We start from the raw sequence: 13,254 nt of genomic DNA, 5'->3' as shown, positions 1-13,254 counted from the left end.
AGGACCTAATGGTGTAGCAGAGAAAGCAGACAAACAACTACCATTGGTTGGTTCTTCTCATTTTGTAAATAATTTTATCTTTCATGTTTCTCAGAAGTCTCCTCATTTTTTCATAATGTTCATACACTTTTCTCTCCCATTTACCCTAAGGCTTCAAAATTTTCTCAGCTATCATCTTGTGTCTTTTTTTTTAACTTACTTCCAAAGCGACTTTCGAATGTCCACGAGTCATGGTTTAGGGATGCCGTGAATACTTTTGTGTGTCAGCCTCTATGTTTTAAGTTTAACCTTCTGATTTTGAGTTTGACTTGAAACATATTTAGAAATATTCAGGAAGTTTATCCATTTTACAATGTATTTCAGAAACAGCAAAATCTTATTGATTTGATAATCCCATATATCATGTAATGAGCAGAACAAGCCGTCAAAAGAACAAAGGAGTGACTAGATCTCCACAAAGCTCATTTACTCAAAGTGAAAGAAAAAAAAAACACGCAATTGTTTGATTTGACCGTACTTATACTAACATGACAGAAAACATAATAAAATTGGTTCAACTATTACACTTTCATTTATTCCAAGGACTATGACTAAGTGTCCACATATTGAATTTACAGCATATGTAGCCACATTTGAGGTAGGATTTGGGAAGGCCTAGAAGTTCGCATTGTTTCTGTACTATCTACCATGAACACAATATAGTATCCAAAATTCCTATCATTTGATTTACTCCCTTGGGTAAAGCAATGTGCAGAGGTCCTTTTTAAATGCATGGGATAATTAACATAAATCTCTTTGGGAGCATTGATACATGAAATAGAAATTGGTTAATTGGACTACTTATAGTTCATGTAGGAATGTGTCTCAAGATAGTAATTCAGAGTAGAAAGGATCAAACATAGAAAAGTTTTGTTGTAAATATAGAAAGGAGATCTTCCAGAAGACTTCTCTACACAGAGTTTGAAGAACCAAATGGGAAAGCACCAGGGCACAGCATGAAGACACAAGGGGCTGTTTCTCTTTTTAGTTCACATAGTATTAATTTTTACTTTCTATTTCATTATGTCAATCCTGGTGGAAGTTTGTTTATTTTATTGGTCTTTTCTAATAACCAGCTCTGCCTTTGTGAATTTTCTTCATCATATATTTGATTTCCATTTTGTTAAATTCTTTCCCAACATTTTTGGAGAAAGAATTCTGTTCTTCTCCATTAACTGTTTTATTTGTATGACATCTTAATTTCTGCCTTTCCTCTTACTTCATTTTTTTTACTTTGCAACTTTACTGAGGAATAATTGACAAACACAATTACATATTAAAGTGTGCTACATAATGATTCCAACATAAGAATAGAAGGCTATAGATGTTCCTCTAAGTATCATCTGGTTGCATCCTATATGTCTGATATTTGTTTAATTATCATTCAGTATTAAGTACTTAGAAATCTATTATGATTTATTTATTTATTTATTTATTTTAAACCAGATTTTTTTATATTTTATTCAAATCACATTTATTTTAAATTTATTTATTTATTTATTTATGGCTGTGTTGGGTCCTCGTTTCTGCGAGAGGGCTCTCTCCAGTTGCAGCAAGCGGGGGCCACTCTTCCTCGCGATGCGTGGGCCTCTCACTATCGCGGCCTCTCCTGTTGCGGAGCACAGGCTCCAGACGCGCAGGCTCAGTAATTGTGGCTCATGGGCCCAGTTGCTTCGCGGCACGTGGGATCCTCCCAGACTATTTCCTGGCCTCCCTCGCTGCTAGCTGTGGTGCACTAGCCCCCTTCAGGCTGTGTTCACACAGCCAACCCCAGTCCTCTCCCTGGGGTCTGACCTCCAAAGCCCGAGGCTCAGCTCCCAGCCCCCACCCGCCCAGGCAGGTGATCAGACAAGCCTCTCAGGCTGGTGATTGCTTGTTGGCACTGATCCTTTGTGTGGGAATCTCTCCACTTTGCCCTCTGCACCCCTCTTGCTGTGCTCTCCTCCATGGCTCAGAAGCTTCCCCCCTGCCCAACCCCATCCCCGCCAGTGAAGGGGCTTCCTAGTGTGTGGAAACTTTTCCTCCTTCACAGCTCCCTCCCAGAGGTGCAGGTCCCATCCCTATTCTTTTGTCTCTGTTTTTTCTTTTTTCTCTTGCCCTACCCAGGTACGTAAGGATTTTCTTGCCTTTTGGGAAGTCTGAGGTCTTCTACCAGCATTCAATAGGTGTTCTGTAGGAGGTGTTCCACACGTGGATGTATTTTTGATGTATTTATGGGGAAGAAGGTGATCTCCACATCTTACTCCTCCACCATCTTTAAGGTCTTTCTCTTGAGCTGTAGTTTAAATTATGGGAGTATATGAGCTCACTCCTGGAGACTATACAGAAGAACAGAATTAAGGTCAGAAAACCTTAGGAATCATAGTAACCAGCAAATGAGACTGAAAAGGAAGCACAGAACAATACAGGGAAACCAAGAATAAAAATCAAAGAAGGAAAGACTTTCGAAGAGTGGCAAAGGATTTATCCATATCAGATGCCACAGATAATCTTTGCTTACAGCCATGTTAGTGCGGTGGTAGGAGAAGTCTGAAGTGTGAAGGAAATAAAGAAATGGAAACAGAAGAGGCGACAAGTGACTTTCATTCCTCTGGAGAAATGGAAAGCCAATTGGCCCCATAGCCTACTGACAATCCAGTTTAGTTCTCTTACTCTGTTTCTTTGATGAGTCAATTAAGGTTCAAATAAAACTGTCACCCAAAGTCACATAGCATGCTACTACCTAGATCTGCTTGAGCTTTCAAATATCCAATGATCCCTTCACTACTACCACCAGGAATTTCCAGAATGTGGCAGAACAGTTGTAATTTCCTTACTATGAGTTACTATCATTCCATTTATATTAATCATTGCCACCATTGTACTTTTCAGATTCTGTGAGTGTCCTGGAATTTAGTTCATAATATTTGCTGAAAGAATGGGATTAGTTACTGATACTTAAAAGACATTGTTTTATTATCATACATATGTCTTGAATATTTGTTGTCACCTGGATTCAGTTAGATGCTCTGGTTCAAGCCAATAAATGGGTTAGTAAATTTTTGGCATCCATGACAATTTGTACTATTTTGCAGATTTTCTGACTGTTGAAATCCTGCTAGCCCCAATGCAATTCTATATCAGTACAAGAAGCTACGACAAAAATAAGATCATAAGATTTTTGCATTCTAGATGTAGCTCATAAAGAAAAGTTCATCCTTTTCTGACCCCTGATTTCTTATAGCTGCAGGCTGGTTTCTTTCTGTCCACAGGCTCACCCCCATTTGCATGAGTGTGTTGTATATTTTCTTTACACTTGCAGTTGAAATTTGCAAAGAAGCAGTTTTGTTTACCTATGTGTAAATGAAATGAACATACTGGAGGTATTTATAATGGAATTGGATGTCTTTAAAGTAGAAAAATATTGTATTTCTTCTTGAAGATTCGAAATAAATCAGTGAGCTCTATAATTAATCATTTTTGATCTAATATTTTTATTGTGAATTGATATTAAGGACATGCTATTTTAAAGTATCCCCTTGACTCGTTTGCATCGAAACAAGTGGGTCTCATAAGACTGTAAATATATACTGTGAATAATCATCAAAGAAAGTTGTTCAACCACAGCTCATAAACGAACACCAAAAGATAGGGCATTCATTTAGCCAAATTTTTAAAATCAAGGGATTTAATTACTCTCGGACAAATGACTGACAGGCAGGCAAGGAAGTGGAAACTTTAAGAATATGTTCATCTCTAAAATATAGTGATGGCTTAACCTTCCTTTTTTTAACCTTCATGTAATTCCATTTTCAACTTTTTAAAAAGAGTTATTTTTCATTTGAACAGTGTTTGTTCTTTTCTTGTGAGGATAATTTCTATTATAGAATTTTTAAAATTGTTTTATTCTTGACTGAACATCTTTTTTGAAATCACAGGGAGCAGTAGCTTCAGAATTAAGATGATCCTTTTATTTCTTTCTTTCTTTTTGAACTGTTCATGAGAATTGTGTGTGAAATTTAGCAACTTAAGTAAGCAAAATATCTAAATTTTTATCTTCATAATTTTTAAGGCAAATATCCATCAGAGCACAGTAATTTTATTCCAGAACCAGATATCTATGAAACTAAGAAGTTTGTAAGTTTTGCAGCTAATTACTACTATTAAATATGGAAAAATATTAGATTAGTTATCTGTTATATGTCATAGTATGTGTTATAATTGTAATGTGTATAAAAGAAATACATGTACACATTCATATAAAGGGATAGACTTGATCTTTAACTATTAACGATGAGAATTAGCAGCGTCTGTTATGGATCAGCTCGGTTTCTCTCATGTCATCAGAGTTTTTAGTGTATTAGCAGAGTTCCAAATACAGAATCTTGAAATGTATTATAATTTATATAATTAGAGTAATAGAGTAGTCCTTTATTAATTTCCTTAAAGGCCAGCTCCAGATTTGGGAATGCATGTTTTATTTTTCTTAAGTATACTGCTTAGGTATCTAAGCAGTTGACAAAGAGATTTCCAGAAATGAGCTACGTGATCTTTAACACCAGTCTGTGGAACGGATTTGATAATAAAGAAATATCTCATTACTTTTGAGATTTGTGTATTGTACATGTGCCGCCTGGTAACTGAGAACTCTAAAAAGATCAGTATTAACTGGATTTTGTAGATCTGTCATTCCTGCCGTGCCAAAAATCTGTGGAGTACTTTGTAATTGCCATTGTTTGGTTTATTACAATAAACAGAACTGATAGGGCTTATGCTATTTGCCTTGTGAGCTGCACTTCACATCACTCTGTTGCATTAAAATTGCATGCACATATCTTCGCTTATCAGTTTTATTTATCTGTCAGAAATAGAAAAAGGCAGTATGCTTTCAGTATATAGAACCTTATAACAAGCAGGTCAGAAATTATAATCATTATTTTAATAGTCTCGTGCAAATGTATGACTATATGTCTGTTTCTATTAATCACCTAAAATATGTTCCTATAGGAAAATACTGTTATTTCCTTTATCATGCTTTGTCAAAGCTTTGAGTATGATTTTAATTGGATTACCTAAGGTACAAATGCAAATCTGCAGAATATAGGATTTTTTTCTCTTCTTTGTCAAATACACATCATTTTTTCTTAGAGCTGCTTCTACAGTTGGACTGTTTGACTATGTTCATAGGTAAGAAACACAATGAGATTATCTGAAATGCTTTAATTTTCTCCCACAGTAAAAAATCTTCATAATATTTCTACTCTTAGGCTGCAGGTTTCTCACCTATGAAATTCTCAAGCTCACTAGCAGTCACATCAGATGTACTATGAAATTTTCAGATACCTGTGGTGAGTTAATCCATGCATACACAGATACTTCCTTCAGAAATCCGGTAACCTCTAACAAATGTCACACATCGCCAGCACCACACCCTCACTCCCAGTTCCCACCCCAGTGTACTGGGAAGTGATTTTTGCTTCAAGAATGTGGAATGTTCCACACCTCTCATATTTGTCCTACATGTTGCATTGATGAGGGTTGTTTATTGCAGTGATTCTATTAATTTCCTGTTTGAATGGTGCATCTAATGGATTTTTCTTGTGTATGCAGAAAAATTCTGTGTTCTTTTAAACTACCATCCAGTTTTTATAAGGATATTTTTCTTCCAAAAAGTATAAATGAGGTATTGTTTAAAGATCTGTCTCATATAGTCAAATCTTCAGCAGTTGCTTTGAAAACATGTCCAATAATGGACAAATCATTATTCATAGATAAAGAACTTTGCTGTCCATGAGTTATTGGTCCTGCCAAGTATTACCTTTGTATTTCAAGGGACTTCTGTGTTTTCAGTACTGACTGGTCTTTGTTTCCTGGCAAAACAATTTATAGTTCATTTTCAGATAACTATGCATATGGTATTTGTATTTTAATTAAAAAGACTGTTGTTATGTCTGATTCTTATAAGCAGAAATTCATTATAAGGACATTTCTCATTTCCTTGAAATGTTCCCTTTCTTTTTTGCAGGGTTCCTAAATTGCAAAAGCCAGTTAAATTATGTCTTTGGGGGAGTTAATTTTTGGCACCATATGTCTCTAAAAATGATTTAATTTTATCTAAAGCATGTTTGCAATGATATTTATGTTCTGTAGTGTACAGAGAGCAATTTAAGGACTCTTCTTAAAGAAAAAACACACTAGTCTACTATTGTTCCAACACAGTAACATACAATATATGTATAAGCTTACCAAAAAATTCTGTTTATTTATATTAATACGTTGTTAATATCTGTTTTGCCTTTTAAAACTTTCATTTAGCAAAGTGTCTTCATGATATCAGCGTGGCTGACCTGAAAATGTTATTGCCATTATTCTTATTAGAGATCCGATCTCATGATTTGATAATTTTAGAAAATTTAAATCACACACACAAAAAGTCAGTTGTCTGAGGACTAATTTGACTTTCTCCAAAACGCCATTAATCAGTTTATGTATCCTTATACTTTTTCAAACAGATGTACCACCAATCCTCCTCTAATTCTAGTAAATTCAAATTCTCATGAAAATAGGTTACGTACGTCTTCTAATTTAGTAGGAAATAAGTTATAAAGTTACTATTCAGCAACTGTATTAAATATGTGAGCAGGGTGGAGAAAAATACCAAAATTTTTAGCAATTTATGAAGTGTCTAGAAGTAGTAATACTTTCCTTATTGATGTACACTCAAATATTTTGGGTAGTTCTTTTATTATGGGTAAGATCACATTTAGGAGATACATAACAAAAATCTTGTATTACAAAAAAAAACAACTCTTTTGTATGTTAGCAGATGGTCAAGTGTAATAGGATACTTTTTTTAAAACCCAGATTATAATAAATTATCTAAAAGTAATTCCAAGTCATAATATATAGAGGATACCTTTCTTACAGAGATGTCAGCTTAGCCTATGGGCTTTTTTTTAATGAAACAATTAAATATACAGTGAGATACAGAGTTATGCGTAAGCTGTAAGTGTTAATGACAAATGACATAAAGGTTAATGACAAATTTTTGTGTACCTTTACCAGTTTTGTAAATCTTGACATTTGACATATTTGCTTTGGACGATTAAACCAGTATAGATAGATGCACTCAAAACCTTCTGTCTGCCTATTCCTAATATTATTTTCCTCCTTCTTTCTCAGAGTTAACCGCTAGCCTTTTTTTTAGTGTTTATCATTCCATCTGTGTTTTTAATACTATGTTTATGTAATAATTAATTTAAAATAACTATTAGTTTTCTTTTTATTTATATAAGTGTTGTACTATGTATATCACTTGCAATTTTAGTATATTTATTTTAAATGCTAGGATTTAGGGTAGGAACATACCACAATATATTTTTTCATTACTCAAGTGTAGACAGATTGTTTCCAAATTTTCATTACTGCAAGTAATGCTATAAATGAACATTATTTTGTTTCCTTGAGAACATATTATGACCGTTTCAAAAGGAATATCTCTCAGACTTCAGCGTGTGTTACATCACCTGTAGGGCTTGTTAAAACACCAACTGCTGGGCGCCAGAAATTTCTAATTCAGTGGGTCTGAATGGCTGTTTTCCTAACAAGCTCTGGGGTGATACTGATCCTTCTGGTCTTGTGAACCACTGTTCTAGAATTTGTAGGTTTAAGTATGATTTCTGGATCAAAGGAAAAATATGCCTGCAACTTCAATACATAATGGCAAATTGCTCTTTATAGTCTTTGTATCAAATTATAAACAAATTTGAACAGTATATGAATGTTCAGGTTTTTTTCACATCTTTACCAACAATTGGTGTGGACAGCTGTTTTTTTTTTTAATAATTGCCAATCTGATGAGTGTGAGGTATATATATTTGTATTCCATTAGAGGTTGAACATGTTTTCAAGTGTTTATAGACCAAATAACTCTCCTTTTCGGTGTATTGCCTATTTGTATCATTTGCCCATTTTTCTGGTGTGTTTGTATTGTTTCTTTTATTGATTTCTAGGGCTCTTTCTATGTTAAAGAAATTAATCCTTGTCAGCTATGTTATTAATATTTTCTCTAAGCCTGTGGCTTCTTTTGTTAGTCTAAGTTTTTTAAAAAATTTGAATGTAATTAAATTTGTCAATTCTTTCCATTAGAATTTATTACTTTAATATATTAGTTTAAAAAATCCTTCCCCTTCTGAAAGTCATAAAGTTAGTCTGTCATAGTTTCATACAAAAATCTTAAAGTTTAGCTTTCCTCATTTTAATCTACCTTGTCTTTATTAGTGTATATCATGAGTTAAGGGTCTAATTTTGTGTTGGGTCCTTGTATAGGGTAAACCAATTATGCCATCTTTTCTCCACTGATTTAAATGCTATCTTTGTCTATTTCAAATTTCTGTATTTTATATGAGTGTCTGTGTTGTTCAACTCTCTTTTCTGATCAACCATTGTTTATCCCTTCCAATGCTGGTATTGCTCTTGGTTCCTACAGCTTTAAGACAAGTTTTATATATGGCATGGCAAATTCCTTGAGCTTATTCTCCTATTTCACAATTGTCTTAGGTGTTCCCAGTCCTTTGTTCTTCCGTATGAATTTTATATCAAGTTTCATGAGCCCCGATGAGATTGTAGACTACTTTGTGAAAAGTTAACGTGCGTGACCATGATCCTCTCTTCCAGTATGTGGACATGTTATATCTCTCCATTTATTCAGTCCTTATTTTATATTTTTCAAAAATGTTTTTTAATTTTCTCTATAAAACCTACATATTCTTTAATAGATTAAAACCTAGGTATCTTACATTTTACATTGTGATTATGAATGGGATTTTTAAATTACAATTCAAATTTGGTTATAACTAATTTTTTTATTTTTTTTATTTTTTATTTTTTTTTTATAACTAATTTTTTTTTTTTAATGTCACTGATTTTTTTTTTTTTTTTCCAAAAATCAGGAAAAATGTTCCTAAACTCTCATTACCTCCTATTACTGGTTTGTAGAGTTTCTTGAATTTTCTCTGTAGATATTCTTCCTCTTATACCTATCCTTTTTTCTTTTATTTTCTTATTGCTTTGGCCAGTAAAATTTTAAACAGAGGTATTGATTCCTGATATCCTTACTTACTTTTTCTTGACATTCATGGGAATGTTTCCAAAGTATCTCTACTTCGGAAACTGTTTGTTGGAAGTTTTTGGTTTATACCTTTATCAGGTTAAAGAAATTTTCTCTGTTCCTTGCTAGTTTGCCACGATAAGTTTTTCATTGTTGATTGTTTTTGTTCAGTGTTGATTCATATCAACTTCTTTTGGGAATGATTATTTTTTCTTTACTATATTGATGTAGTACATGAAAATATTTGTGGATAATGAAACATCTTTAAATTTCTGGGATTATTAAATTATAGTCCCTCTGTACTGTCTTCAATTAAAATAATGAGCTCTGGTCAGGGTGGAGTCATCTGAGCAGGCTGGAGAATCTGCTACCAAGATCACTCGCAGAGCTGTTGGCAAAACAAAAAGCTTCAGTTCCTCACCACGTGGGTCTTTCCACAGAGCTGCTCATACAACGTGGGAGCTGGCTCCCCAGATCAAATGATCTGAGAGAATGAGAGAGAGAGAAAGCCCAGGACAGAAGCCATAGCTCTGTGTGTGTGTGTGTGTGTGTGTGTGTGTGTGTGTGTGTGTGTTTGTGTGTGTGTGTGTGTGCCTTGGAAGTAGCATACTATCTTCTGCCGTATTCTGTTCAGTACAAGAGAGTCACTAAGTCCAGCCCATACTCAAAGGGAAGAGAATTCTGCTTAATTTCTTAAAGGGAAGAATTATCAAATAATTTGAGGGCATATTTTTAAAATCACACTTATGTATACTTTGTTTTCTCTGATATTAAATAACAAATACTTCAACACTACTTCACTCTTTTCACAGTGTGTCCCAACTGTCCCCTTTGGGTTAGGCATAGCAAGGCTTTACTTTATTCTCTTGTCCTCCATAATGAAAACCAGACCATTTTATGCTCCATCCTAGCCCTGGAAAATACCTGAAAAGGTGGTGCTTTGAAATTTCTAATTCTATGCTAAGAACATGAGAATGATATAAGATGATATTTTGGTGCTGACTTAATTATGGCTAGTCCTAATTATTTTGAAACCTGTAACTGGAATATCAAATAGTGTTATTTTATTCTTAGCATATTGTGTTTTTACACGCATGTAAACCCATTTAATTAGAGGTTTTGTGTGTTGTAATATATGCATTATAACATTTAATATTAAAGCCATGTTTCTGTGATACGTAGGAGTTAGCAGATGTCATGAATTTATGTCGGCAAAGTAACTTGGATTAAAAACAGAATCCATATAATATAGTGTATTAAAACAAGAAAATGGAGACTCTCTCATTCTTGTGACAATATTCATTTATTCTGTTTTACTGTCAAAGAGTATCAAGCTTTAAAATGTTAATAAATTTCAAGAGCCTAATCAAATTTAATCAGAAGGTATTTTTACCAAATGTATAAACGTATATTGTACATTGTATGCAGTGCTCACAAGTGTACATTTTATATAATGCTCACACTGACACATGATCGCCAGCTGTATCTCAATACACCATGTCAAAATGGACATTGACTAGCTTTCCTCTTCATGAATAAGTACATACATAGCGATCGTTATCTCAAAAGAAGTATCAATGAATTCCATCTTTGGGCTTCCTTCAGCAAAGAGCTCACAAAGCAAGTATTAGATAGAGCCAAGCTTACCAAGTGTGCTACAAATTCAAACCAGTCAGAAACCATTGTCAGAAAACTCTTTCTCCCTTTTTGCCATTTTAAATGGCTGAGAGTACATACCAGCTGTTTCCTGATTCCACTTTCCTGACACAGTTGAAGATCCTCACTTCCTCTTCTTGTATACAAAATCAAGAGCAGTGACGTTGGGGATCTTTTTCCAAAATGACTCCCCCTGCTCTAACATTGCTCCTCCTTCGATTTCTATGAGAATATTCCATTCTCTTCCAAAATTCTTGAAATACTTGCCTCGGGCTAAGCAGCAGCCCAGTTCATCTCAATTCCAATGGCTCTCAACTCCATTCTTACTTCTGAATGCACGGCAAGGAGTGCCCTTGCTAACCTCCCACCCAGTGTGTTTGTGTCCCTCTCTGTCCTTTTTTGTTTCTCTACCACTTCCTTCCTCATCCCACCTCACCTTCCCTAAAATCTGAGTGAGAGGGCAGGAATGTAATCGTTCCAGGAAATGATTATGCTTCAGGAATGTAATCATTGGAATGTTTCATTCCAGAAACACTGGGTTAATTGAAGTCGAAGAGATCAAAAACCGTTTCAGTTACTTTGGTTCCAACCTAAATTCTGCATCCAGTTGAAGGATTTTTCCACTCACAACTTAACTCTCTCTCTCTTCTTTAATTTTCCCTTTCTATATTTTTATGAGTCTTGCTTTACTTGGTTTATTTTTCTCTTCTTCCATTAATTCGTAAGTCCCTGAACGTCTTATTCACTTCTTCACTTTTGACACTAAAATTTTACCAGTTCACTTTATTGAGTTAATATCAATAAGTATTTATTGAGTGATTACTGTCTGCTGACATCTTATAATTGGGCTTTTATCATAACCACTTTCCTAAGAGAGTTGTCTTCATGACCAACTCTTAAATTAACTACTCCTGGGTTCTTAAATATTTTCCCATATATATTGTTGATCATCTTATTGTCTTTAATGTGCATCTGTATACGTGTATATGTGACTTTTATTGGATTCTGATTCTTCTCTTTAAGAATGCCTTCAGTTATTCTCTTTCCTGGTTTATCTTTTTCTAGAGGCTTATTAGCTATAGATTTTTTTAAAGTTTTTTGAGATATTACTTTTTCTTAGTTGATACGTAAGGAACTTTTATACTTAAGTAGCTTCAGTTAACACTTATATATGGACTAATTTAAGGCCTTTGTGGCTACCTCAAGCTACAACACAGGAAAGTGAATAAAATTGACTTAATGTATACAGCAGTTTCTCCTCAGTTAAGATGTGGGTGTGGGAAATATTATCATCCAATTCACTTTGGTTGATGAGCTCCCACTTGTAAAACCTTCCACACATTGAAGAATGTCCACTTGTAAAAAAAAATTACCTTCACTTTTAGGAATTCTACTAGAACTCATCTTCCTCTTATTTGCCTTTTGTCATATTTGTGTATATCGTAATAAAAATATAATGCTTTGAGTAAAGTGTTCTAGTGTCTTAATAAATATGTCAAGATACAGCACACCCTCCCCCTATTGGCTGTCAGAGCTGGCAGAAAATTTTTTAATATTATATTAAAATTATTAAAATATTTTATTTAAATAAATATTAAAATATTACAGAAAAAAAATATTGACAGATTTTCCTCTTCAAAAAGTGATTTACTGTTTAATTCATTAGCCTAAATTATCTGAAATGCCTGCAAACTAATTTCAGGTAATGTATTTCGACATTTAGCAAGCTGAAATATCTATAGTTTCAAGGTTATTTTTTCATCCTAAGTTAACCAATTAACCAAGAATAGAGGCTTTATTTTTCCATGGGTTTATATAGATACCTATGTGTTGCTCATTTCAATGCATAATGAAGATAATGATGGTAAACAATTCACATGCAACACCAGGTAGCTATTTTTAAAATGGTTACTTGTAAGTAAACTGTTATTGACATATGCATACAGAAAAGTTCACAAGTCACATGTGCACTGTTTGATGAAGTTTTGCAAAGAATCCCTTAAATGTAACCAAAACAATAAATAGAACATAAAATGGCCTTTTTTTTTTTAAATGGTCTTTTTAATGTGACATGTTTTTATTCTGTTACGAAGAAATATTTGATCTGAAATTTTTTGGTGTTTATCTTTTCATTCTGCAAAATACAGCTAAAAAGAAATCAACATAAACAATTATCCACATTACCAAAAAATAAAAGCGGTTTCAGTAACAAAATATATTATGGGAAAAAGTTTTTAATATGGTTTTTTCCGTTAATTTTTATGAAGCTTATTTCTTTGAAAATAACCTAATTATAACAATTCCGTATGGTACAGCTATGCTAACTGTTGAAGTACAAATGTATATTGCCTTGGTAACACTTCTACTGTGTTTTTTGTTTGTTTGGTTCATTTTAGATTAAAGTTCCAAAAGATAGAGAAATTTCTCACTGGAGAAATCTTTCTTTCTGTGTTTAGATTCCATATTTAAAG

At 33.7% G+C, this 13,254-nt stretch overlaps 1 protein-coding gene across 1 annotated transcript in view; it reads left to right on the top strand.

Annotated features, from left to right (window-relative positions):
* The window catches only part of CCDC178 (coiled-coil domain containing 178), a 355,393-nt gene that overhangs the window by 310,551 nt on the left and 31,588 nt on the right, over nucleotides 1–13,254 (top strand). The gene's annotated exons all lie outside the window — the stretch shown is intronic.

The sequence above is a fragment of the Balaenoptera ricei genome, chromosome 14 (genome assembly GCF_028023285.1).
Source record: "Balaenoptera ricei isolate mBalRic1 chromosome 14, mBalRic1.hap2, whole genome shotgun sequence".
Taxonomy (NCBI): Eukaryota; Metazoa; Chordata; class Mammalia; order Artiodactyla; family Balaenopteridae; genus Balaenoptera; species Balaenoptera ricei.
Note: the sequence above shows the minus strand (reverse complement) of the source record. Positions and strands in the feature narration are given on the sequence as shown.